We start from the raw sequence: 25,978 nt of genomic DNA on the forward strand, positions 1-25,978 counted from the left end.
ACACAAGAGTTCTTCGAAGGCTTCAAACCTCAAAAATCGCAATTTTGCCACCCGACCATTATTTAGCGATAGAAGCTTATGGACCATTTAAAAATCGAAATAAGCTCGATATAAACGATGAAATATTCATACATACAAGTCTACTAAATATACCTGGTTTCTTCCAGGCTTATTTCTTTTAAGTTTGTGTGAGCCCATATATGTATTACAATTGGGTAAGGCTGAGCTCAGGCTACTACGGAGATCACAACTGGCGGATAGTGGACGACCTTTGCAAAGTAGACTAGCTGCGAATAGTAATACGCAGTCCTCGAAAATGAGCTGTAGTAGAGTAGAGCATGGCTCAAAACTCCTCATGCGCTGAATGAACCTCCCGTGAAGAAGCGAAAAGATGCCGCTTCAAATAAGCGTTCACATCCCCGCCGGGGTTTCAACGAGGGCGAACCTAACCACGAGTGGGAGGCAACAAAGGGACAAGGGAACAACACAGATCAGCACCAAATGTGCACAAACGTCGACGAAAACCCTGGGCAAGCGCCCATCGGAATTGAGGCCAGTAAGATTCTGATTATGATGAAAACCCGGAACGAATTAGCTAGGCAAACAGTTGGTGAGGGCAGTATTCTGTCAGCTGCGTAAGTAAGACTGACATCTTACCGAAATGGCTGGCAGGCTAGTATTGTTCTCGGGACTTCTCCGTCTCGTTAAAACCCTTGCAGGTCTTCAACTATGTTCAATGCACGTTGCCAGGAGTCGAAGTTAATGCGCCTTTTGTATCCTAAACACGGTATATTAAGTTTACCACGAAGTTTGTGGCACCCAAAATGAAATTTCGGAGATCCTATAAAGTATATATATAAATGATCAGCATTGGGAGCTGAGTGGATTAAGCCATGCCAATCTCTCCGCCCGTACGTCTGTCTTTATATACGCGAACTAGTCCCATAGTTTTTGAGATATCGATTTAAAATATTGCACACGTTCTTCGCTCCCCAAGAACCTGCTCATTTGTCGGAATTGCCGATATCGGACCAGAATAGCTTATAGCCGCCATTGAATGGAACGGAATTAAGTGCTTTTAAGGCATTTTCTTTTTTTTATGCTGCATTCTTTCCTGGCACCACTATAAATGCTTAACAATGCACAGTTTATTGTTGTTGTTGTGAGCCTGTGTGAGCGCATACAAACAAATATTTTCGATGTCACAAGTGTTTGATACGCGTCTACTCTTTTTATTTGCATAAATATCTAAATGTGTGTGTGCGTGCTGTTTTGCCTGCAGAAATCTACTTGTACGCTGCTACGCTTGTATCCGGTTCCGTTGCAGCCAGCAGCGAGCAGTGAGCATGACAGAACCCAACGAAGTATGTAGGGTGCATAAATCATGGTCGACTCAATTACAATTGTTCCTCACATTGAAATGTTTTCACTCCTGCGACATGTTGTTGTTGCTGTTGTTATTGTTGTAGTCGACATTTTTCCACCATTTTTTATTTTTCATTTTTAATTTTTTGCTGCTTTGTGGCATAATCCTTTTTCCTTCATTGCGCCTGCTAAGCGACTTCGCTGCTGAGTTGTTTGAGTGTGTATATTCGGATGTGTGTGTATGAGTGTGCAAATTGTTTATGTGAGTGTGTGTATGTAGTTGAGTGTATATAAAGCAGTCGTAATTGCGTAAACACTTCATTTTTTATACGCAGCAATTCATTTTTTTCTCTATCTCCTTTATCCCCCCCTTCTTTCAACAAATTGCATTCGCACTTCGTACAGTTTTTTCGGGGTTCAAAGTAGACACTTGGAAAACTTGTTGTGACTTCTAACGGTTATTGCACAATTGAGCAACAGCAGCGGCACATTTAGTATTTCTGCTTTAAAGACAGCTTTTCTACACATATTTAAAAGTATGTCACAGCCACCTGCACGTGACTTCAATTTTCCTACCAATTAGCTCGTTAGAAACCTGATAGTTTTCACTCAATTTTCTGCGCTTCAGTTTTGACACTTTTTAAAATTATTTTGCGATGACTTTCGCATTTCCTGGTTTTTCTCTGGCACTCCAGGTGGAGCTGCAGAGTCACAATGACACATATTTTTGAAGAAAATCCTCCTCCTTGAAACTCCAAGCAGAACTTCAGAGTCACATTGACACATAACGAAAACGTGTCTACACACGCATAGTATACGCACACATATACATATATATCGACACATTTCTTTTCTAAACTAATAATATCATCCGAAAAGCTGCTGGAAATGTTCTTGGTAACAACACTTCCTTACGAGAAAAAATAATATGACACACAAATACACAGTCTTCTAAGAAAAAATTATATATACGAATATACATTTGCATATACGCACATATGTGTCAATAATATTCCTGTTTTGTGCTGGCGTATCCACGGCAATGATAAGCAAAAGTCAACTTCAACTTCGTCAGCAGCAAGAAACAAAAGAAAGGTACGACAGACAGCGGGACGAACAACAAAAAACTAAACATGTATAATAAGCATATACACACATAAAAAAATATTATGAAATCAAAATCAAAACCGAAAAAGGCAACAACATTCGCACGTAAAAAGTCAGCGTGTCAGAGGCATCAGCGCGTCGCCGTGAAAAGTGGCAGCTACGAGTGCGTCACGCAGTCGGAGTCCCGTTTGCACGGCAACTCATATGGAGCGCAAAGGAACTGGCAAATATCTATAAAAAAACGTAAGCAAACCCTATTAGAAATAATATTTGTGTCAACCAATGAATAGAAGGCTGGAAAGATGAGAAATAATCAGTTGTGTGGACTTAAGCAAACCCTATCTTTTCTCATCGTTAGTGTTCTCAGAGAGTTGCAATTAAAACAAAACAATTTATGAAGCTGTCAAAATAACAAAAGATTACGCAATTTACACAAAAAGTAAAGCTGTGAAAATAGGCAACATGGCATATTTTCGTTTAGATTTAGATCAACCAAAAAGTGTTCCATATTTTTAGGCAAAGCTGATATTTCAACAATTCTAAACACCTTTTTTATGGATTGCGCAGAGCACACTTAAGTCACCGACCATGCTTTCATATCTTGCAAAGGAACTCATGCATGCACCTTGTCAGCTCTTCACTGCCGTATTAATTAATAGATCGGCCAGTAGTCCATCGGCCCCTGCCGCTTTGTTGTTGTTCAGGCGGGTAGTTGCTATTTGAATCTCATCATAGTTAGACAATGGAACATCTGTTCCATCATCATCGACTGGGGAATCGGGTTCGGCACCTATGACACTTTCACTGGAGATGTGTTCCCTCCATAACTTCAGTATGCGCTAAACATTAGACTATAGATCACCACTTTGGGATCTACAAGAGTATGATGCGGTCGCCGTTAATCGCTGCATCTTTTCGTAAACAAATTGTTTCGCTTGAAGATGTACATAAAAAGCTTAAAATGCTGCACCAGTTCAAGTCGAGTAGAAATCCGTTTCGCTGTCGCTTGAGATAGTAGATTCTGCTTTTCTGTACAAAGGCTAGTGCGTATCTTCGCCACAACAAGATAGTAGTCCGAGTCGATGTTAGGTCCTCGAAACGTACGCATGACAAGGGCACTGGAAATATGTCGTCCATCTATCAAGATGATCGATCTGTTTTCGAACTTTTCGATCCAAAAACAGATATGTAGCTTGATGATTTTTTTGAATAAGCACGCCTCCGACGCTCATAAAAGGCATCTTCGGTCATATTTCCCTCCTAACTTGAGCGCAAATCAGCGATACATTGAAGAACTTCGCTTTGATGAGGATTGTGGCTGGATGCTCATTCACCGCAGCGTATGCCTAGACTCAACGCTTGAGTCTTTATTCCGCCACGAATCCCACACCAAATTTGCGCTCCCTTATAAGGTCGTTCTGGTAAATATCACAAGAACCTACTCGACTCCGTTCTTATCCCGCCCATCACATTTCTTGGACGGTGGTGATTTCAGCCTTTACTGTTACGAGGGCATCAACCAGCTGGGCATCGGCACTTTCTCAATTTAGGGGCCGAACATTCCCTTAAATTATTGTCCTTATTCGGTTTGCTGTGGTCGTCATCAGAAGTGGGGTCTTTCACCCAAGGCTATTGTTAATTATACATTGGGAGTGGTTTCTGTGGCAGGTCCAAAACTCAGTGAACAACCTCGCCATATAGCGAGCCATATGTTTCAAGACCGACGCCCGCTCGCAGCCACACCTCTGGTAAACAGACGCTGCAATTAGATTTCAAACCAACCCTTAAACCGACTATGTCGGGCTGGCTCCCTTGAAGCTCATCTCTATTAGCTTCTCGTCTCTCAATCATCTCATATGTTCCGCTAAGCTCTAAATTTCTTTTCTTTCATTCTCTTTTGAAATCATTTTCTGCAGGGATGTGACTCGTAGCTCTCTAACACACAAACGTACAAACGCATTTATATCTAAAAAAGATTTTCTGCTTGCGACCTCATAGATTGCGTAGTATGTAGCGTGTGTGGATAGTAGATATGAGAACAGCTTTTTATATCACAAATTCAATATGAATTTCAATAACGTTGCTTATTACCGTGCAAATGTGCGACTGACAGATGGTGCGAAGCAGGGAGCACACAGAAATCTGCATACATACATACCCCCTAGAGGTAGGTGCGGAAATGTTAGTGTGTAGTTAAACCCACAACAAGTGAAGAGCATACCCTGCTATATAGGTCACCCGCAAGAACATATGGCAAAACATATACTTATGTACTTATTATGTTGGAGCATTGGCAAAAGACAGACGTGACGTTGGTAAGTAGAGTTCTTAAATCACGGTTCTTAAAGTGACTTTCTTCTTCATTAGCTTGCATGAGTTCTTGTATAAACAAGGTAAGAAAAATTAGGACATGCCGCTTTAGAGGTAATACACCATCTAATAACTGGATTTAATTTTTTTTTTTTGTGCTGGCTTGTGGTAATAGTTCTTGATTCCGTCTATAAACAAAATTGCTATGTATTACTTAATATAAATCTTTTCTACAGATCTCTTTCCGGAATAACTTCATAAATAGCATTTTGATATAAGCTATTTATTAAAATATACTTTAAGGAAACTTCTTCCTATGATCGTTTTAGTCTAATGGACGAATTAAAGGTTAAGAAATAAAGTAAAAATTTTTCGTTCTCAATTTACTTTACCCTCCCTATCTCCTTTAAATCGTTTAACTCTATTATGCCAAACAATTTTTTGCTTTATAGAAGATATACAAGTATAATCTATATGCTGTCGAAAACATTTACCACTTTAAGCCACCAAATGCACACTATTTTATCTACAGCACGCTTTAATAAAGCGAAATGGAAATATAACTTTTTCAAGGACGTTTCTAACGTAATATATTGTTTTTGTTGTTATCGAATTTATGCCAGCTCAATTTAACTTTGCTAATTACAAATCAAAAGGCTTGGAAAATTAGAGCTTTCAGTGTTAGGACTGTAACTTTAATAACTAGCGGTCAGAAACGTTTAAACGCGCTTAAACTAAGCGCTGCGGTTCATTAGGGTGAGCCAACTAGTGTGGAGAGTTTTAATTAAATAAGTAATAAGACTGTGGCATTTTGAAAATAAAAAAAATAATTTTGCGAATCTTTTCAAGAATTATGTCTGATATGACCTTGTTCGGCAGGTCGCAATGCCGTTATACACGCAAGCTACGTAGGAAAGCCTTTAACAGCTCGCTATCAAAAGATTTATATTTACTACAGTTCAAGATGGCTGCACTCTAACGATTTATGAATCTTTTGAAATCGAATTTCTATCTGCCACAAAATCGCTCCATTTCTGAAGTGGATGGTTGCTGGTAATGAAAAGTGGCTAATTTTTGAAAACATCAAACGAAAGCGGTTGTGGTCCAATCACAGTAGCCGGCACAAGCAATGGTATGCATTGTTAATATTGACTAGGAATCATCTAATAAGAACTACTTGAACCTGTTCTGTCCACAGCTGGACCGATTGAAGAATCGAACGCCCATAATCGGCTAACTTTGGCCAATAGAAGAGGAACTCTGCTCCATCAGGGCAACTTTAGACCAAAGACTTTAATATTGAGGCTTCAGAAACTCCGGTAGCTTGGTTTGGAGATTCTCTCGCACTTAACGTACATTTTGGACGTAGCATCAAGTGATTACTAACGGTTCCTGTTTATGGCGAATGACTTTGCTTGCGAAAAAATCACCCTAAGGGAAGCTTATTAAAATAGAATGTCCCAGTTTTTTGGCAAAAGGGATGCGGGTTTTTATGAAAGTGAAACTATGAAATTTTCTTCGTTATGATAATAAATTGAAACCGCTCCTAGATGATCTTCGGAGCAAATGCAATGTGTGCATAAACTGTCTGCCACAGTGGTTCTACTAAACAAGCTTAGAACTGACTGAGCACAAGGCAGCAGTCTTGCTCTTAAGTACTCGAAATGTGGAATAAAGATATCTCTTATCATAGGGGAATGTGAGATTCATTCACCGCCACAATTAAAGTAATATTAGTGTCAGGTCTCCAATTTAAAGAGCACCTAGAGCGTTCATTATCAAACATCTTGACAAATAAAGACTGCAACGTCTTTTACTCAAGCAGGTAATGAGACCGGTTGAATTATATGGATCCGCGCGCCAGAATTAAATCAAATGACAGACAAATAAACAAAGTACACAGCTTGCCGACAATAACAATAATCGGTGCCTTACGAACAATATCCAGAGAGGCGGCTGAAGGAACAGGCACTATGCAGCTCGAGCTTATAAGCTATCAGAACCGTCCAAAAAGCCAAGACAGAAGTACACAATGTGACAACAACGCAAAACCACCAAAAGACGTCCATTCGTATATAGAGAGATAAAAAGTGGACCTGACCAAAATACCAAGTGGACATGGGTGTTTTAGAAGTTACCTATATATATGCCATCTTGAGAAGGAAAAAGCTTAAAACTGCACTCGACGGTAGTTTTAAGGTAGAAATTTTGAGGACCCTCATGTGTCATTTATTAAAAAATGGAAAGTTGCCAGCCAAGCGGCTGCCACAATATGACAAAACTGAGAAAGATGGAGGAGACAGATTAGGCGTGCGTCATTTCGTAACATAGAAGAGACTATAATATCTTATCAATTCCACGAAGTAATGCAAGTGGCTGCATGGGAGAGTCTTGAGTTGGGTGTATGTTTGGTTTAGCGGATTAAAGTTCGACACTCCGGCTCTCGATGCTTCCCCCACTTAAAAAATCAGCTGAACACTACTGGTTCACCTTAATGGAAATACATATTTCTTGCCGCACATCTCTTTCGACATGGCCACTTAAATGTGCGCTCCATTTTTTCGCATTTCCGCTGAATTGGCGCAAATGGCCCCAATTTGTTGCCGCAGTTTGCAAAATTACAGTTTATTTCATGTCCAATATACATAAACATACAGATGCGATTGTGCTTCAAGCTTTCTGTTTTTGTTGCTGTTATTTTTGCGAATGTTTTCGTACTGTTTAGTTTAGTTGTTGTGTTTAGTGTTTTGCCAGCAATTGAGAGTTAATTGCCACTTGCTTAGCTGCAACGTGCAACATGCAACACAACGTGGACACACAGTAAACACACATGCATGCTAATGTTGGAAATCATCACCGCCGATCCACCAACACAACCGCCAATCGACGTTAACAACTTCACCTAAATGCGATTTGCTGCCATTTGCCGAGCACTTCACTCGCCCATATTTACGTGCGAATGGCGCTGTTGTGCGGTTGCCAGTGTGTGCACATACTATATATATATACATATATATATGTGTCTATGCATGCGTGTGTGTGTTTGATTTTTTCTTCGTGCTCGCTGCTGTATGTTCGGCGTTTATTTGCGTGTTGTGCAGCAAATGGTGGCGGTAAATGGCAGTGTTGCACTAATAGCAATGCAATTAGTTGTAAATTTTTCAAGAGCTCCACACACACACACCCCCACTGTCACACAGCAACACAACGAAGCCAATTGACGAAAGCAGTAGAGATATTAGTTAGCCGCTTTCAGTTGAAGCACGTCATTTGCACGCCGCTGACGCTGCCACATGCCACATGCCCCGAAACACACACGCATATTAGTTGGGTTGCAAAAATATTGCGAATTTATGCACTTGAAAGCAAGTATATGTAGACAGTTATGTTGAAGTGCATTTATTTTCGCTTATAAAAAGTATTAAGTGCTTGTTTATACAAAATATTAAAATAATACATGCTGCACGTCACGTGCTGCATGAATAATAAATGCGTTTTTTATAGCGCAGAAATGCATTTGAACGTTAAATATTAGTTTTCGTAGGAAAGGGGAATCCCTGCGCATTTAAAATTTTCCTAATACCCAAAACCTAGATTATAACACAAACGCCTTCCCGCGCGGTTATAAGCAGAAGAAAGCGAAGTTTTGTTAAAATTTGTTGTGCTTGTGAGATTTATTGTATTATAAACATTCATGGAAGTAAAATATGGCCATGACCTTCAGAAAGTTCACCATCTATCATTTTTTATTAAAGGTGGTCTAGAATTTTCCAAAAATCGATTTTTTTGTTTGATAGTTCGAAAGTATAGTCTTTTAAGAATATGCTGTAAAATTTTTGGAAGGATATTCACATTATTTTAGCTTCTACAGCCGTTTTAGCAGGTAGCGTGCGGTCGAGGGGCTCAATGAATGGATGCTTTGTACGTCATTTATCTCAGAACTACTTTTTTCGGCGTGCCGTTGATGAAAAAAAAAACTATCCATCCGAATTACTTGAAATTTTAATATGGAGTTTATAAGATCAATATCTATCGCCGGGACTACGATCAAATTTTAATTTTAAGAACTTCGATTTTTTTTCGATCTAAAACTGGTCCAAAAATAGTTGTTTTCAGAATCTGAACTTCAAAAGCGCGAAATTTTTTTAATTTTCAATTTTTTTTGGTTGTAGTTCCAGCGATAGCTGCACTCCCAGTGATTAATAATTTATTTGGTTTTTTATGTTTCAGATGTTCTGAAGAGTCAAAATCAACAACGGCACCGGGAGTAATTTTTAAGATAGCTTTTTTTGGACGCCATTTTTAACATTGTTAAAATTTTTTTATTTAACAAGAAAAATATTTGTGTACTTTTCATAAGTGTATAAATAAACTGTAAAAATTTTAAATCGGTTGCTCTTTTTTTAAACCTTAAAAAAACCCTGAAAACACGCTTAGTTTGAGGGTTCTAGACCACCGGGACCCCTTAAGAAAGCTTAACATGTGCAAATAAGGCTAAGTACACAGCGAAGCGCAGAGAGCTCATGAAAGTAATAAACTGCGAATTGATGAAAAATGTACACAGCCAAAGCGTTTAGAAAAGTAGAATAATTGAATTCAGACATGTTTCAATAATTTCGAAAATATCTTATTAATATAAATATTTAATTATACATTATAATAACAGGTATAATGCCCTCAACATTTTTTGACTATATTTCTCTTCAGTGGCAAAGACGGAAAAATATCTTCAATACGATATATCTTCTTAATATCAGTACTCGGCTCGGGTTACTCAAAACATGCATGATTGAGTCAGCCTAATATCTACCATTTTGTTTTTTGACGAAGCCATAAAGCCAGAAATGGGCTTCAACTATGAGATCGGTTTTAAGCGAAGAACTAGTAGCAACCGGAGAACGTGAATTGGCGTAATAATCGGGGATAACTTTCAAGCGTTGTACCAAATTGAAATGTGACATAATATAAAAGCAAGCCTTATTCAATATACTGACAAAACTTGACAAAATCATTTCATCCTTATTGGTAGCCGCTGTATATGGTTTGCTATACGAGAATACGGTACAATTCGAAATGGTTTTAAAGATTAAAGCATCCTTAATACATCACGATCAAAATTTATTCGGACAGACACAAAACAATATTTACTTATTTTAAAACAAATCTTTATTATCGCCATCAATATAAGGTACTGAGCCAATATATTCATGCAAGCCCTTAATGGGTTAGGTGAGTTTGAAAATTTCAAAAAATCGATATTTTTTGCTTATCTTTTTAAATTCTGCAACATCTCTAGAATATTTTTCCAAATTTTCAAGTTGATCCGAGCAATAGTTTCGGAGATACGGCCTTGTGAACTTGTGCGCTCGAGGCTAGCTACGGTAAGTGCGCCGTCTTTAAACGCGTTTTTCTGGAAAGTATGTTTTTGAAGTCGGTGGACACGATTTCTCGAAAAGTTAAAATTGTGTACACATTTTTAAAATAACATTATCTAGTTATTGAACGAAGGATTTTTTTGTTTCATTACAACTTTTTTTTAACAAAAAGTAACGAAAATTTTAACATACATTGAGATTTTTTGAAAACAAAGGAAAATTTTATAATTCGTTCAAAAACGAGATTTATATATATATCATAATACAGGAAATAAAAAAATAGTTAATTTTTTTTTTTGTCTCAGACTTTGAAGAAAATACATATGTATTTATGGATTAACGGAATATGTTATTTTTTAATTTTAGATGAAGCAATAATAAGTTATGCTGTCCATCGCGAGAGCACTTTTTTTGCGAGACAACCAAGGAGAGAAGGTCTCAACGGCTAAATTTTCAAATTTTTTATAGCAAAATTTCAAGAGACATTGTTCAAATACAAGTATATACATTTGATATGCAATATTATATTTTTCAAATAAATGATTGCTTATATGAAAAAGAAAATCGTAAAAATACCATTTTTGTACCTCTGAAACCCACCTAACCCCTCAATCCAAATTCCCAAGCAGTTGTTGTATGCGTCGTCTAGGATATCCTTCAGAGCCTTTAGCAAAAGACTTTTAATGGATTTAATGGACTAATGGCGGCCTCCCCGTAACGGCTTTGTTAGTTTAGATAATAAAAAAAAAGTTGCAGGGAACCAAGTCTTTTGAATACATTAGCTGGACGATGACTCGCGTTAAATCATGCTAGAATATATTATGCATTATTGTGTTGAAAAATTCAGAAATTTTCTGTCCGCAACGGCTCATTTTACCCATGTTTAACCACACCACAGTAACCAAGAAAACGATGACTTGGACGTACTTTTTTTACTCATTATTGAAGCGCCATCCGGTAGACTGTTGGACAGTTTCAACGTAATATTCATAAACCCGCGTTTCGTCATCAATAATGATGCATTTGATGATTGAAAGAAGATCAGCCCTAGTCGACGGCATATTTGCTCAAAATTCTGATCTATTGTTCTTGTCTAGCTTTAAGACCCTTCATACCTAAAACATGATTTTCACTGAAATCTTTCAGCGGAACCTTATTTAACATAAAGACACCAAACTTTACATGAACATAAAAAAGATTGCACTAGACTTAGATAGAAATTTTTTTATCGACGAGCTTTTCCTGTACATTCTTCGACTAAAAAAGATTGTAAGAGGGAGTATTTGCACTTTTCTTCTAGCCGATCGAAAGACCTAATGTTGGTGAAGTACTGACATATTTAGACTTTACAATAAATCTAAACTTCGGCAGTCTCTCTAAAGATGAAATGAACATAAAGCATGGGTTGATATAAATTATTTTTGAAGATATTTGGATTCTGTATTTTTTCTTTGAAGTGGAGTTCATTTTCCTTTGACAATACATAAATAAATCTTTCAGATGATCAAAATTGGGTCATAAATGCGATTTTTAGCTCAGAATCCAATACGAAAAATTTTCTGAACAATACTCAAACTGCGAGTATTTGAAACGAAGCTATAAGATCCAGACTCATGCCTTTAATATTATGTCACGGAAAGGACATATCCTCCAACTTAGCTATATCTTGCTCACTATTTTACTACTTTATCATTATAAACTACTTAAAATATTGGTAAAGCAATTGAATGCAAATTAGTCTTTATAGTCAACTGGCTGAAATTGTCTTTTCAAGGCAAAAATATCGTTAAATCATTGATGAGACATCGACTAAAAATAATGAATAATAGAGGAATGTTGCTAAAGTAGACAATTTCATTAACTTTCAAATTTTTATGTTTATTTTTTTTTTTTTTTTTGGAAAATTTGCTTTTGATTGACAAAGTCTAACGAAGTAAACTAAATCAAACTAACAAATAGATGACAATGACAATCATATTTCAAATCTAAACCAAGAAGATCACACATTCTAACTTTTGAAAAATCAGACATCTAGCAAGGTTTCTAAACCATATTAACGATTAATGATCTTGATCTTGGATGAAAGATAGTCCTTGTCACAATCATAATTTACAGAAACCCAGTTCCGCGAGTTCCAGAAGAAGCTGCTTATTTGTCGAAACCACCGATTTCGGACTGCTAAAGCATATAGCGGCCATACTGATTGCATCACTTGAGCATATAACTGACCTATAAACTGAACGATCGTAATCAAGTTTTTGTATAGAAATATTTTCTATTTGTCGAGATATCTTTACGAAGTTTGTTATAAATTATTTTCTAAAACCAAGCTAAAATATTTGAAGAAATTGCTCAGAGCGGACTACCATCTCATATAGCTGCCTACAAACTGAACGATGGGATGCAAGTGCTTATAGGGAACACATTTGACAAGCTATTTTTATAATATATGGCATATATTGCTCTCAAGAAAAAGTTACAAAATCAAGAAAAATCAGATCGGACCACTATTTCATATAGCTATCATAGAAACTGAACTATCAAAATCAAAACAAGTTTTCTGATCTCATTAAAAGAAACCCCCATATATCTTTTATTTACCATAAAAACGGAAGTCTTCCGAAGGATATTACTTTCGTCAACTTTCGCCAAACTATCACAAACCGAAGCGCCACAACAAACTTTTCGGATAACGGTAATAATTTATTATTAATTATATAGTTTATTGCTTTGCTCTTTCGACTGCACTTTGCAACTAAACTTGTAGTTCAATTCAAATTACCACTAAAAGGAACGCAATAAAATGTGATATTTGCTGCTTCGGCTATAAATACGAGTTACGCGTTAAACAGCAATGAGCAATGGTGGGGCATAGACGGAATGAGAGAAGAAATGAGAGGGGCGAAACAACATAATTCAGAAGTCACTTTATCAGTGCGCTGCCATCCTGAAGCCATAAAAATTGGCGTAAAATGCCAAAAAGTGTTGGAGAAAATAAATTTTCGGTTACAAACAGCCCAAGCACACGCACACAAACAAATATGTGTAAAGTGTATGCGTATGTGTTTGACTACATAAATAAGAGCACAATACCCACAAAGGTGGCACATGTGTCATATGGCGGAAGGACGCGGCACAACTTATGGCATAAAACAAACAACAACAACAAGAACAACGAGCGGATATGTAGTGCGCCGCAAAGCAATGAAACAAAAGGCGGCAAGGCAAGAAAAAATATATGAGGAAAAAGCAAGAAGAAGAATCAGCAAGCGTACAAACAGTCAAGTTGAGTGGAAAATATGCACAACATTGCGCTTAGCTCGTTTTTTATTGTTGCTGTCGCTGTTGTTGTTATAGTTATTGTTGTAAGACTTGAACTCGTAAATAGGGCCGATATATGAGTGTTGCGCTGCGCCAAAGCCGAGCGTAACCAATCGTTTATGGTGAATGGTGAATGGCGAATGGTGCTTGCAGTCGATATCAGCACCACGCCTCACGCCTCTCTCTCTACCGCTGCTTTCGACTGAAATCTGGAATCGAAGCAGACACAACTGTTGACTGGGCCAAAGTAAGAGGGTAAGTAAGTAAGGCTTGTGCAGCTACGTGCGAATTCGGCATCGACGCTGGATTTTCCGCATTCTTAACTGTAAACACAACAACACGCCAGCGCCTGCTCTAAACACACACGCACGTATGTATACATACACACGCATATATGCATACATCCGTGTGGCATAAATGTGTTCACGCGTAGGTACATTACCTTTCAAGTACGAGTACTTAACGGTATACACACTCGTCGACTTACCTACATGCCGTTATGTTTATGTGCTTATAGTCAGCACCTAAAAGTTTAAGCTCTTTGTTCTCGTTATGTTCGATAGCTCGTAACTTTTGCTTTACTTTTATTTATTAATTTCACCGTTTTTGTCGTTGTTGTTGCTGTTATTGGTTTGTTGCTGAAGTGCTCTGTGCCCGATTTTGGGCAATGGCTGAGTGCCTCGCTGCACGAATCTTATAAATTGCAGCGTAAAAGCCAATTATGAGTTGGAAAATTATTTACTTTGCTTTTGATTGCAAGCGCTGCTGCTGTTGTTGGTGTTGTAATGTAAAATTAAGTGCACTTGCCGCAAGCTTGCAGTTAGTCCGATTATGGCACTATTTAAAGGAATTATGGTTTAGTGCTAGTTGTAAAAGCAAATATCTTGAGAAAGCCAAATATAAATGTAATTTACTGCTGCTGTTATTGGTGTTGTTGTAATAGTTTCGAAATGTTGCAACACTCGTTCGTTTTTTGAGGGCTTCGATTGTATTAAAATCAAGGTGTGCCTCGGTAATTTAGTAGAATCGGGGTCCTTAGGTTCCTGGTTCTTAGGGATAATCTTTTTGGGGCTGACGAAGAAGTTGTTGTATTTACATGATTACCTTACGATTAAACAAGTTCTAAGCTAAAGTCTCCCAAAAAGAGACATTCCGCAATCATCTGTCACTTCGATTGCATCATTGATAAATTGGACCCTTATGACTTGGACTAGACTCCTAGAGGCATTTTCTAACCGCACATACTTCCGAGAGATATGTGGTTGGGTCGAAGTCGCTGGAGACAAGGCGCAGTGAGCTTTTGAACAGTTGAATCGAAGCTCCAGGCAAAAATGAAGTGGAAGTCTTTCGTCGGGAGCTCTCAATCAACTCTTGCCTCGGATTGCCAGACTACTGTATTGTCTTTCAAGCAGAAGTGGTAGATAACAAGGTAGTAGCTAATATATTTCTCCAAAGTGCGGTTTCTTTTAGGAAAGAATGCAACCACTCCGAAAGCAGAGCTGCTATACAGATCTTGATCTCGCTGACAGTGAGCTAAAATCTAGTTAAGGAGGGCATAGCATCACTAGCAGTAGCAGCAAGCTAAATACTTCCATATTAAACTTGTACGAGTGCTTGGCCACAGGAGATTCGCCGGTAATTGTAAAGCTGATAAGCTTGCAAAAAATACACCCATTCCCGAATTCCAATACGTTCGGAACGAGCACTCAGACGCTGAAACTATAACTTCTGATTTCGAATGGAACATAAAAGGTATATTAAACTGCTAACTCATAGCAAGGCTTACATTGCCGCAATGGTAGCTATCCTAACTGAACACTGTGCTGTGAGGCTAAAGATTTTAGAGGACGCAAAGTTGTAATGAAGAAGATGAATTAGAAACACCGAGCCACTTTCTCATTTAATGTCCACTAAGATTAAAGCATTTGGGTTTCCATACTTTTTATGAAACCGGAAAGTTGGTTGGATTTGATATCAGTCACCTCAAGAAATCTGTGGAAGGCACTGGACGCATTATAGATATGCGATGGTTTTTGATCCATACCTAGTAGACATACCAACAAGCAATCGTCTCTCGAGGTCCAAGTGGAATTATACGGAACTTTAAACATTCCTTCTTCTTTACTGGCGTAGACACCGCTTACGCTGTTACAGCCAAGTTCTTCCCGGTCGGTCTTCTTTTTCGCTGTTTGGCTCAAATTAGAGATACAAAATGTTCTTTCCAACAAAGAACCTTTCTCTCGAAAACTCGTAACGGCGACTTATCAGCTTGTAGAGTTGGGCTTTGCTCGTCGAAAGAGGACTTTACTTCTCAATTGCCTACTCAGTGCGAAGTAGCACCTGTCGGCAGAAGTTATTCTGCGCTGGATTTGTAGACTGACCTTGTTGTTTGTGTTAATGCTGAAAAAATCGCACGATAGGCAGTCGCCTTATATGAAACCTAGTCTGGTATCAGACGGCTCGGAGAGGACCTTCCGATCCTGACGGAGCTTTTGGTATTGCTTAACGTCAGTACGACTGTGTATTAGTTTTGCGTTGTTCAGACAAGGCGACATAAACACTTTAATAAAAAAACATATACATGTTCACATCGTCGTTAATCAATGGCTACTCCTCGTATTACACAAAAAACTTCCCACGAACACACAAATGCAAGAAGAAATGCAAGAAGGACTTTCAGGAAATGTATGATTTAAACTTCGTCGAGTTATTCAATCTTATACGATCTAAAAAGTTAATATTTGGAAACGTTGCAAGAGCGATAGCTCCGAACAAAATAAGTTACTTCGAAACCACGTAACTTACAAATTAGGCAGTAATACTGAAGAACTGGATATATCTAAACTCACAATTTCACAACTTTAATAAATCCCGGTCACAAAAGTGAATTGAAGGACTCCTAAATGGTCCAGATATTTTTTCAAGGCGTGATTCTTGGAGGAGGAGCCATGTGTAGAAGTTCGCTCAAGCGAGGAAAGACCAAGTAAAAATCCCTTTGAAGACAAGATAAAGTGAGAAGGCAGAGCATTCCTCCCCAGGGTTCTGCGCTGAGTTTGGGACCCGCCACGTAAGAAACATCTCTAATGAAAAAAAGAAAACGGCCTCGGATGAGCAGCTATAACCGCGTAAGTAGTGTCTAAGTTAATAAAGAAGATTACTAAAATTTTTAAAGACGTGTCGAGACCCCAAAACTACACCGTTCTCTTTAAAAAAACATTGAATATCATTAACAACTCGCTTAAAATTCAATAGCAACAACAGCAACACGGCAATTTAATTTCAAGCAATCTAAATTGTCTACCACTAACCTTGTACCCAATGATTGATGTTATTAGAAATTAGCAAATCCAAATTATTTACACCAATACACAGACACACACACACACACGTGCGGCTTTAATGTTTAATTACAAGCTCGCTTTATGCACAGAAGGATGTCCGTCCGTAAGTGCATTTATATTTAATATGTGTGCTTGTACATGGTGGCCAAATAGGTCTAATATTATTTATTATTAATGCATTTTGTGTATATTAAACTATACAGTTATTGTATGTATATAGGCATACACACACACACACATAATTACGGAAATTTTTGGCATAAATATGCATATTCGGCATATTTGTAAATATTCTATTCAAATTATTTAACTATAACACCAATATGCTTATATATTATATGCAGACACACACATATATATAAATATATGCGTAAATATGTACTTCAGGCACTGCTCTTAGCCGTCTGCTGCTCATTTGTCGCTTCTGTGGTGGCATTCCTGTGATTGCAATGCAATTAGTTGGAATAAATTGCATAGACTTCATTGTTGTTTTTGTTGCTGCTTTGGTGCTAGTTGCAGCCATAAACAATATGCATATTTATAACGCTCTAAATAGTTATATATTCATATATACATATACTTTTCCATTATGCCAAGCCTTGCTGTGCCTCGCCGTGCCTTGCCGGGCAAAAGCCCCAACATAACTAATTATTGCCCGACACATGTTAATTTGCGAATATCAGTTTCGTTATTATAAATTTCTTGCTAAATATGTAGCCGCTTCCGCTTGGCGTTTTGGTGAGCAGCAGCGCATGGCCTGCCATGTCGTGCGTTGCCACAGTATGCCGGCCGTGCCGCCAGCGCCTTTTGTTCGCTTTATGTAATTAGACTATGGTGTATTTTGCCCAGTTTATAAATCATACAAATTTATTTTTGAAGTAAATACACGAAGACACGCACACATTTACATAATTTCAAATGCGAACGTGTGCTTGAGTGCATGGCTAAGGTTACTATAAAGCCGAGTTCGATGCACAGGCGAACGAAAGAATATAAATTTGTTTTGATCTGCTTTTTAAACCAGCACGTTAGGCATTCGAAAGCATTTTACCTGTAAAACCTGCACTTAAGTAGCTTCCGTTCTTATCATCTAAGCTTCTATAACTTTGCGGGGCGCTGTAGCAGTACGGCCCAGCAGCCGTCAGCATTTAGTGCGTCTTCATTAATTAACTCATTCTGGACTGAATCAGGTGTGGTTCACGTTCAAGTTTAAATTAATTTCAATAATACTGTTGGAAAGTGCCAAAATAAGCGATTTCATTTATTTTCGAGAATTTACCGTTGCGCAGTAATCATCAGAAGAGCTTTGTATTCACATCCACAGAATCATGTTTGTATATTTAAGTATAAGTAATTTATAGTAAATTAGCTAAATTAAAGTTTGATGACTCAAATATTAATTAATATGTTTAAACCATTAAATTTGCTTCAGAAGGAAGCTGGGAGTAACTAAACTCTTTTCCCATTTCAGATGGAAAATTTCACTGACTAAGGTTTCATAGTGGATGCCAATTAATTCATAAACCAGTTGAACCAAGTATTCTGGTATGGAGCTACGTTACAATTGTCAACAATTCGTAAAATGGAGCTTGGTGAAGCGCACTTACCGTAGCTAATTTCCCTGCTCTCTATAATAAAGAAGGAGAAATTTTTTGACACCTAGTTCCATAATGGGCTCTAGAGGCTAACGCTTGAAGCAGAAAAATGTTTTAAATGCTCTTGAGAAAAGAAAACCTTCGTAAAAAAAAACAACTTCGTGTCCCCTTAGAGTCATTTTATAAATTATTAGAACCCGAGAGTTTAAGAGTATTACCGACGGAATACTGCTGCGGTCTACTTGCTCCAGTTTCGCTCCTTCCCATATTAGTGTCGGGTCGTCGTTACATTTTAAGAATTTGACACCGCTAAGCTGTCCTACTGCATCAAATGACGGCTTGGGTGCGCTCGGTTTGGCGTCCATTCTCGAGAAGAGGGCTTCCAATGGCTTCAATTTCACAATTTTCCAACGCTCCCGTGACTTTAATCCTAGCAGGTACTGCGGGCTATGAGCGCGATGGTCAAATGCCGTTTTGCAATCTCATTGGCTGCGTGCTTGACGTCTAGCTTTCCAGCTGCGTCTTTGCACTTCCTCTTTTTCGAGGCCGTTTTCGTTTCACCTTCCGTCGAACGCTGCCTCTTTCCAGCGATATGCTCCCCAGTGCATTGATTAGCATACGAGTACGATACGACTGGATTCGAGGCATTACACCAGTTTCGAGTGCCATAGTCTGCCCAGCCCTTCGTTACCTCCTCTCTAGCCCAAGCCAGCCGTTTCACTTCCTCTTCGTTCAGATTAGACTAGCCATCGAAACGGTTGCATATTCCGATCGGCGTCTTGTATCGCGCTTTTGCTTCAACCCCTACTTGCTTGGCTTCATCTGAGATGCTCCCTTGTTGTCACAGTAGAAACTCTCGGTCGCCTGCACGGGAGAGCACTTTCTTGGTCCGAGTCTTAATGGGCTGTGCGCTGCAAAGCCGGTTTGGCAGTACTTACTACAACTACCGCAACCTGCTCTCGTTGCAATGGAGGTGTGGCCGCTGGCGACACAGCTCCTAAGATCACTGTGCCCGCCGGTGGCAGAAGCCTCATTTGGACTGACATCCCAGTCCGCTTCGCTCCTCTATCATAACGTTTGACATTTTTGAACAACGTTTTGACATACGAGCGTCATCTGTATTGTTAACAGTAACTTAAAATATTCTTCTCGCCAAAAAATGGAATTAAATCACTAATATTTTCGCGCGATTATTTTTTACAATTCTCGATGTGGATTAACTCCGAAACAGTGCATCGATAAACATAATTCAATTTCAGGCAATGAAGCTCTATCAAGGACCAGTGTTAATCGATGGTTTAGTGGATTCAATCGATGTTGTAGATCACTCCAAGACGAATTTCGTGAAGGTCGTCTAAAATAAATTGTTCTTCCGGAACCAATTAACGCTGAGCGCAAACTGATACTACAAGATCGTCACGTGACTTAAATAGTGACAATTATAGGTATTAATACGACCAGCATATATGCAATATCGCAGGAACATTTCACTGTAAAAAACGTTTCCTCGGATTCTACACAATTTGTCAGTCGCTCAAAAAAGGCTCGTTTGGTCGAGAAAAATGTTAACAAAATACGATAGTGGTGCTTTGAAACCCGTCTGTGAAATCGTGGCAGTTGACGAAACGTGCATTTACGCGAATGTCTCCGCAAACAAACAGGCTGCATGGGTGTTTCAAGATGAGCCGCATCCACCAAATGTTATTCGCGCGCGAACCACTTCACAGCAAATGGATGCCTTTTTCTTTTGAGAAAACTGGACATGTCGCTACCAAACCACTAGAAAAACTCAGAACAAATTGATGAGTCTGTCACCTTGTAGTATAAACTTGACAGCTAATGACTTCTTCTTATTTCCATACGTAAAAAATAAATTAATAGGTCAGCGTTTTTGGAGATCTGAATAAGTGCCTCATATGTTCAAAATGCATGTCTTGGAGATGCTTCAATTTGAGTGCCAAAAATGCTTCGACGATTGTCTTAACTCACACAAAAGCGTAAAGATCTTAAAGGAAAATATTAAGGAAATCAATAAAGCACTTTTCAATAATTAATATTTGATTTTGTGTTCTCTAATCTCGAATTATAAAGGCGTATAGCATTTGAAATTGAGTGCTTCTGACATTATAATTTAGTGAGTTATTTTAAGTACAAACATTTTTTATGGAAAACTCCTTCATGACACATTAACAGAATATGAAATAGTTGGCAATTTGCGTATGAACGAACTTTGAAGCATTTCCAATGCGCTTAGATTCGCACGATATTCGGGGGATCACTACAACTACACAAACAAAGCGATAAATTAATAGCAAAAGGGATTTTCAATTGAACGAATGAAAGCGGCGCTTTATACTGCACCTGTTTGCCACTGAATGCAAATGCAAAAGTGTCATTAACACGCAGCCATAAATTTGTAAATGCACGCCTAACTCACACAAACATATTATAGCATGAGCACATACTACTATATACTTGAATGAGTATGTATATATATAGAAACTAATTTCTATGAGCAAACAAAACATTTATTTACATCCAACACAGACACACACACTAACACATTTATGAGTGCGTGGTAGTGCTTGCTGCCATAGGTGCGTCTGTGTGTGTGTGGCTGTTTGCTTGCTTGCATTGACAAAATTATTGCAGCATATTTAATGAATTTCCAATAATGCCGCTGCACTCGGCAAGTAATCCATTAAACACACACATAGAATGCTTGCCACATAAAACAAATTGCCTCATCATGAGTCACGAGAATCGCGCGCGCTGACAAAATAATTTCGTGAGTTTATAAATATTTAAATATTTGCTGAATATGCAATGGCAGAAATTAGTTGGATAAAATTAAATTTGCCCAAATATTTTCAGCGCTTCGGGCAATATTGACTGAAGCGCATTACGTATTACCTTTCGCATGTGTGTGTGTGTACACTGAGTGTGGGTGTGAAAATGCCGTATATGATTGGAAATCCGGCAATAGCATATATTCGCGCGTTTGTATACCATACACATGTATGTGTGTGTGACAATTTATTGTTTTCGAATTCTATACGCGCTTCGCATGGAAAAGCGTAGCATTCACTTCAAAGGCTTGCAATTAGTTAATTAATACTTAATTCATTCTCATTGATGTAATCGAAATTTCCGTTATTCGTTATTCGATTAAAGGCTTTACATAAAGCCGACATGCAGCTTGTGTGTATTAGAGAAAGCGCTTTTGTTCAAAAATGCTAAATGCATTTCTGTATTATAATTATTGTTATTGTTTTAGTTGTTTTTAAGTACAGGATTTCATAAATTTTTAGTCTCAACTTATTTTATTTATTTTTTTAGTTTTTCTTTTGGATATCTATTAGACACTTTAATCCGCAAACTATAGTTTGGGCGCTTAAAAGTATGCTACGAACTTTGAACTTCGTATCGATATCAGGCGAATGTTGGATCTACTGTCTTTCACATTTTTATAGCCAGAAGGCAACACTCTTCCAGGCAACAAAGAAGGCAGGATCTCTAACAACACTCCGTTGTCGTCTAAACGCTGATAGTAAAAATTGAGATATCGTAATGAAACTTGAAAACGACTTAAGTTCGAAGATAGGCAAAATCCCACTGCCACGCCCACAAAATAAACCGAAAACCTATAAAGTGTCATAACTAAGCCATAAATAAAGTTATTAAAATGAAATTTAGCACAAACGATCACACTAGGGAGGGGCATGTTTGGACGTAATTTTTTGGAAAAGTGGGCGTGGCCCCGCCCCCTACTAAGTTTTTTGTACATATCTCGGAATTTACTATAGCTATATCAACCAAACTCTATAGAGTCATTTTCAAGCATTTCAATTAAGTTTATGAGATTCGTATAACGAGACCTTCGTAGATGTTGAAAATCACTAAAAGTGCGTTAACCGACTAACAAAAAACGTTAGAAACACTGGATGGAAGAAATGCCATGAAGCTGCCTCATACAAAAAAATTCGTCACTACTTATACTTACACACTAGTTTTCAAAGAGTTAGATTAAAAGGTGTAAATTAGAAGTATTTTACTAAAAGCTTTTTCAGAATTAAGGGGTTATATACACAAATTTTTAAATTTCAGAGTATAAAATGTTCGATGACACCCGAACTTTTTTATTGCTTTATCTTGGAAAACTACTGGAACCGATTTGTTCAAAAACGATCGTTCAAGCACAAGAAATTACACTAAACTAATGAAATTTGTTTACTTTTATGGTTTCAGTTGGCTTGTTCGACCTGTGGAATTGTCACCGCAAGGCTCTGCCAAAAAAAGGCCTTTAAGGGAAACAGCCACCCTTTAAAAACTATTTGATATTTTGCCACGAAATTTCGCACAAACATTGTTAATAATGTACTATCAAACATAAAGACATTCGTGTAATGAAATAATTGCTAAATACCTAACAAAAAATCCTAACTTTCCTTTTTTTCTTCGACAAGGAAGGTATATAACCCCTTAAAGCATTATACCAATATTTTAGACGACTCTTTCTTTCGCTTAAAAATGTAAAGAATAGTTGTTTCAAGATTTCGACTCCCATTTAACGTTGTTCTGTGATTGTTATGCGACGAATATCTTTTTTAACATGATTTAAGTTGTTTCCAGAAGCTTTGTGGATTTAATAAGTAACTTTACATTTCAGAAATATGGTCAACAATTCAATAGTGACTGCTGAATGTCGACTGCTTCCTAAATAATATTTTTCTGCTTAAAACTAGAAGCTATCAAAAATAAAACGTTAAATTCAGCTGCACCGAAATTAAATACTATAGCTTTCAGAGATGCATTTTTAAGCATAGAAAATTCTATGGAAAAAAAGAACGAGAGCAAGATCGACATCTTAAAAACTGAGGCTATTTTAGCATAAATATGGTATACAGGATATTGCAACAACGAATCATTGCGCAAACTGATCATTTACATATATATTTTATAGAATCTGCAACATTAACTTTTGGGTATTACAAGCTTTGTGGCAAACTTAATATACCATTTTGGAAATTCCTTATCTTTTGACTCCTGAATCCGATTGCAAAATTAACAGAATTTTTTGGGTTCTGATTTTATATACTTATATAGTAACACCACCAGCGTATTTCAATGAACTATTTTCGAAAATGCCAAAATAACGGTAGTTTTCATTATTTTATCATCTAACTTTATTCAAGGTTTTCAACTTACATAGCTTAGATTTCTACCAAGTAATAATAATCAGATGAGCGCCTAATTGTAGGCAACACCTAATATTATTATTGGATTTTCCGCGATTTGAAAATGTCTGGTATGAAAATTTTATATTTCTGGAAAACTTTATAAGGCTTCTTCTTCTTCTTAATTGGCGTAGACACCGCTTACGCGATTATAGCCGAGTTAACAACAGCGCGGCTTTTAAGGCTTTCTTGAGTCAAAAATGCTAAACAGTTCAAGTAGGTAAACATATTATAAGTATTAGTGTGGGGGTAAAATACAATCAGTTTTGTCGCTCGTTACTTTGTATACAAGTTTCTTAGACACCCCGTAATTGAAGCGGAAATGTCCGCTGCCTTAAATCTTTCTAAATTTTTGTTATCATCAGCTAGATATATTCATATCTTGCCTTCAACTACTTGAAGTCTCTCGTTTATAGGAAATTGAATACTCTATAAAACAGTATCATATATATCATAACCGTAAACCTAACTGTTTAAAAGATTTTAAAAGTGGAAACTTGATTATTTTAAGTTTTTGAATTACATGGCGACAAAAAAGCACCCGGAAATTGTGATTAAATTCCCCAGGTATATAATATGTCAGAACAATGTCTTTTGCTAAGTTGGTAGAACTGTTCTTAATTACTATGTCAAATATGAGTGCGATATGTCAACTAGTTTGTTTACAGCAGTTGCTTAAGTCAAAAATAAAAAAAAATATCAAACAAAGACTTTATCACATATTTTGCATTTCTAACCAAATTTCTTTTACAGAATTGTTGCGAATGTTGGAAAAGGCTTACTGTTTTATCAAAAACAAAAGCCTAAGGGTGGTACAATTCTTTCAAAGACGGTCGAGAGATCGATGAAAACATGCCATCGGCTTCTTCAACTGATGAAAATATTTAGAAAAGTGAAGGATATGGTGCTTGAAAATCGTCAGGGAGGTGGTAGAGAGGTGGAAAGAGAGCTCGGTATTTCTCGCGGGTCTGTCCGAATGGTTTTGGTGGATATTTTGTGTACGAAACGCGTTCTTGCTCAACTCGTCCCAATAAAGCTAAATTTTCTTCTAAAGGAGTTCCTTAAACAGATCTCTTTGGACATGCTTGATCCGGCGAATTTCGATCCTACATTCATGAAAAGCATTATAACTAAAACATGAGTTTATGAGTTTGACATGCAAATAAGTCAACAATGTACAGTCGATGGAAGAGTTAGAACAAAATTGCCGAAGGAGCTGAAGGTCATCTTTAAATTAATAATAATCTTATTATAAGTGTTTCGAGAACTGGAAAAATCGTTGGCTTATTTATCAGAATATATAACTCAAAAAAAAAAATTCATTATAAATGGGAAAAATTCTTACAAAAATTTTTTTTTCAGAGAACAAACAAAAAAAAAATGTTTTTTTTAACCACCTTACTAAGTATATGTATGTAAATTACTATAAGAATATTGCAACCGCAAACATATTAACACTCGGTTATGTAACTATTTAAATAACCATAAATTATTTGTTGTGAATATACGAGCACATATTCATTTATTTACCGTTATATTTGCTTAAGTTATCCTTAGACTTCTCAATAATATTTTCATACAAAATATTGCTTATGCGTAGAGGTTATTATAAGCATACTTTTATCGCTTGCTACGCTTTCCATTCACATACACATACATATGCATAGACCACAAATTACTCTCCAGTGCATATGCATGTATTTGTTTGGTTTAGGGCTCAACTTGTAGCAACGGTCAATAGGGACCAATAAAACACTCAAATCTCGACCGAACTAAATCGCTGATTAATTTAGCTCCGCTGAGAAGTAAATTGCTAAATACACACAGGTAATAACAACAATAAACTTACAAGCTCCGAACACACACATACACACACAGACACATGTACACACACAGCGCTGCATAGGAATAAGCAAATATGATTATCAGCACAGACCAACACACACTCATACACGTACACACACTCATACACTTGCACACCCCTGTTGCCTGGCGCATTGCGTTCTGCTGCTTTGATTTTATTTCGTCCAGATATTTATAACAAATTAGCCGCCCGCCTGCTTCTCGTTAGCAGCGCTTTGTTGTAGAAACACTAGTGCAATTCGAATTTGACAGCATTGTTACGTTGTTGCCACAACTTCCGGTGTTATGCTGCTGTCCTACCTGTGTAATAGCAAAACCGCAAAATTTGGAATTATTTTGCGTTCGCCCGCAAACTAATACATGCCACAGACTAATGGGTGTGTATGTGTATGTAAATACCAGCAGCATTCGCATGAAGCAAGTCAGTAGCAATAACAATTGCAACAACAACAATAGGTTTTTTA

General features: G+C 37.4%; 1 pseudogene; it reads right to left on the reverse strand.

Moving 5' to 3' along the window:
- Positions 1–17,202: 17,202 nt before the first annotated feature.
- On the reverse strand, positions 17,203–19,448 carry LOC120776218 (annotated as a pseudogene).
- Between the last annotated feature and the right edge of the window lie 6,530 nt (positions 19,449–25,978).

This window comes from Bactrocera tryoni, chromosome 1, assembly GCF_016617805.1.
Source record: "Bactrocera tryoni isolate S06 chromosome 1, CSIRO_BtryS06_freeze2, whole genome shotgun sequence".
NCBI lineage: Eukaryota > Metazoa > Arthropoda > Insecta > Diptera > Tephritidae > Bactrocera > Bactrocera tryoni.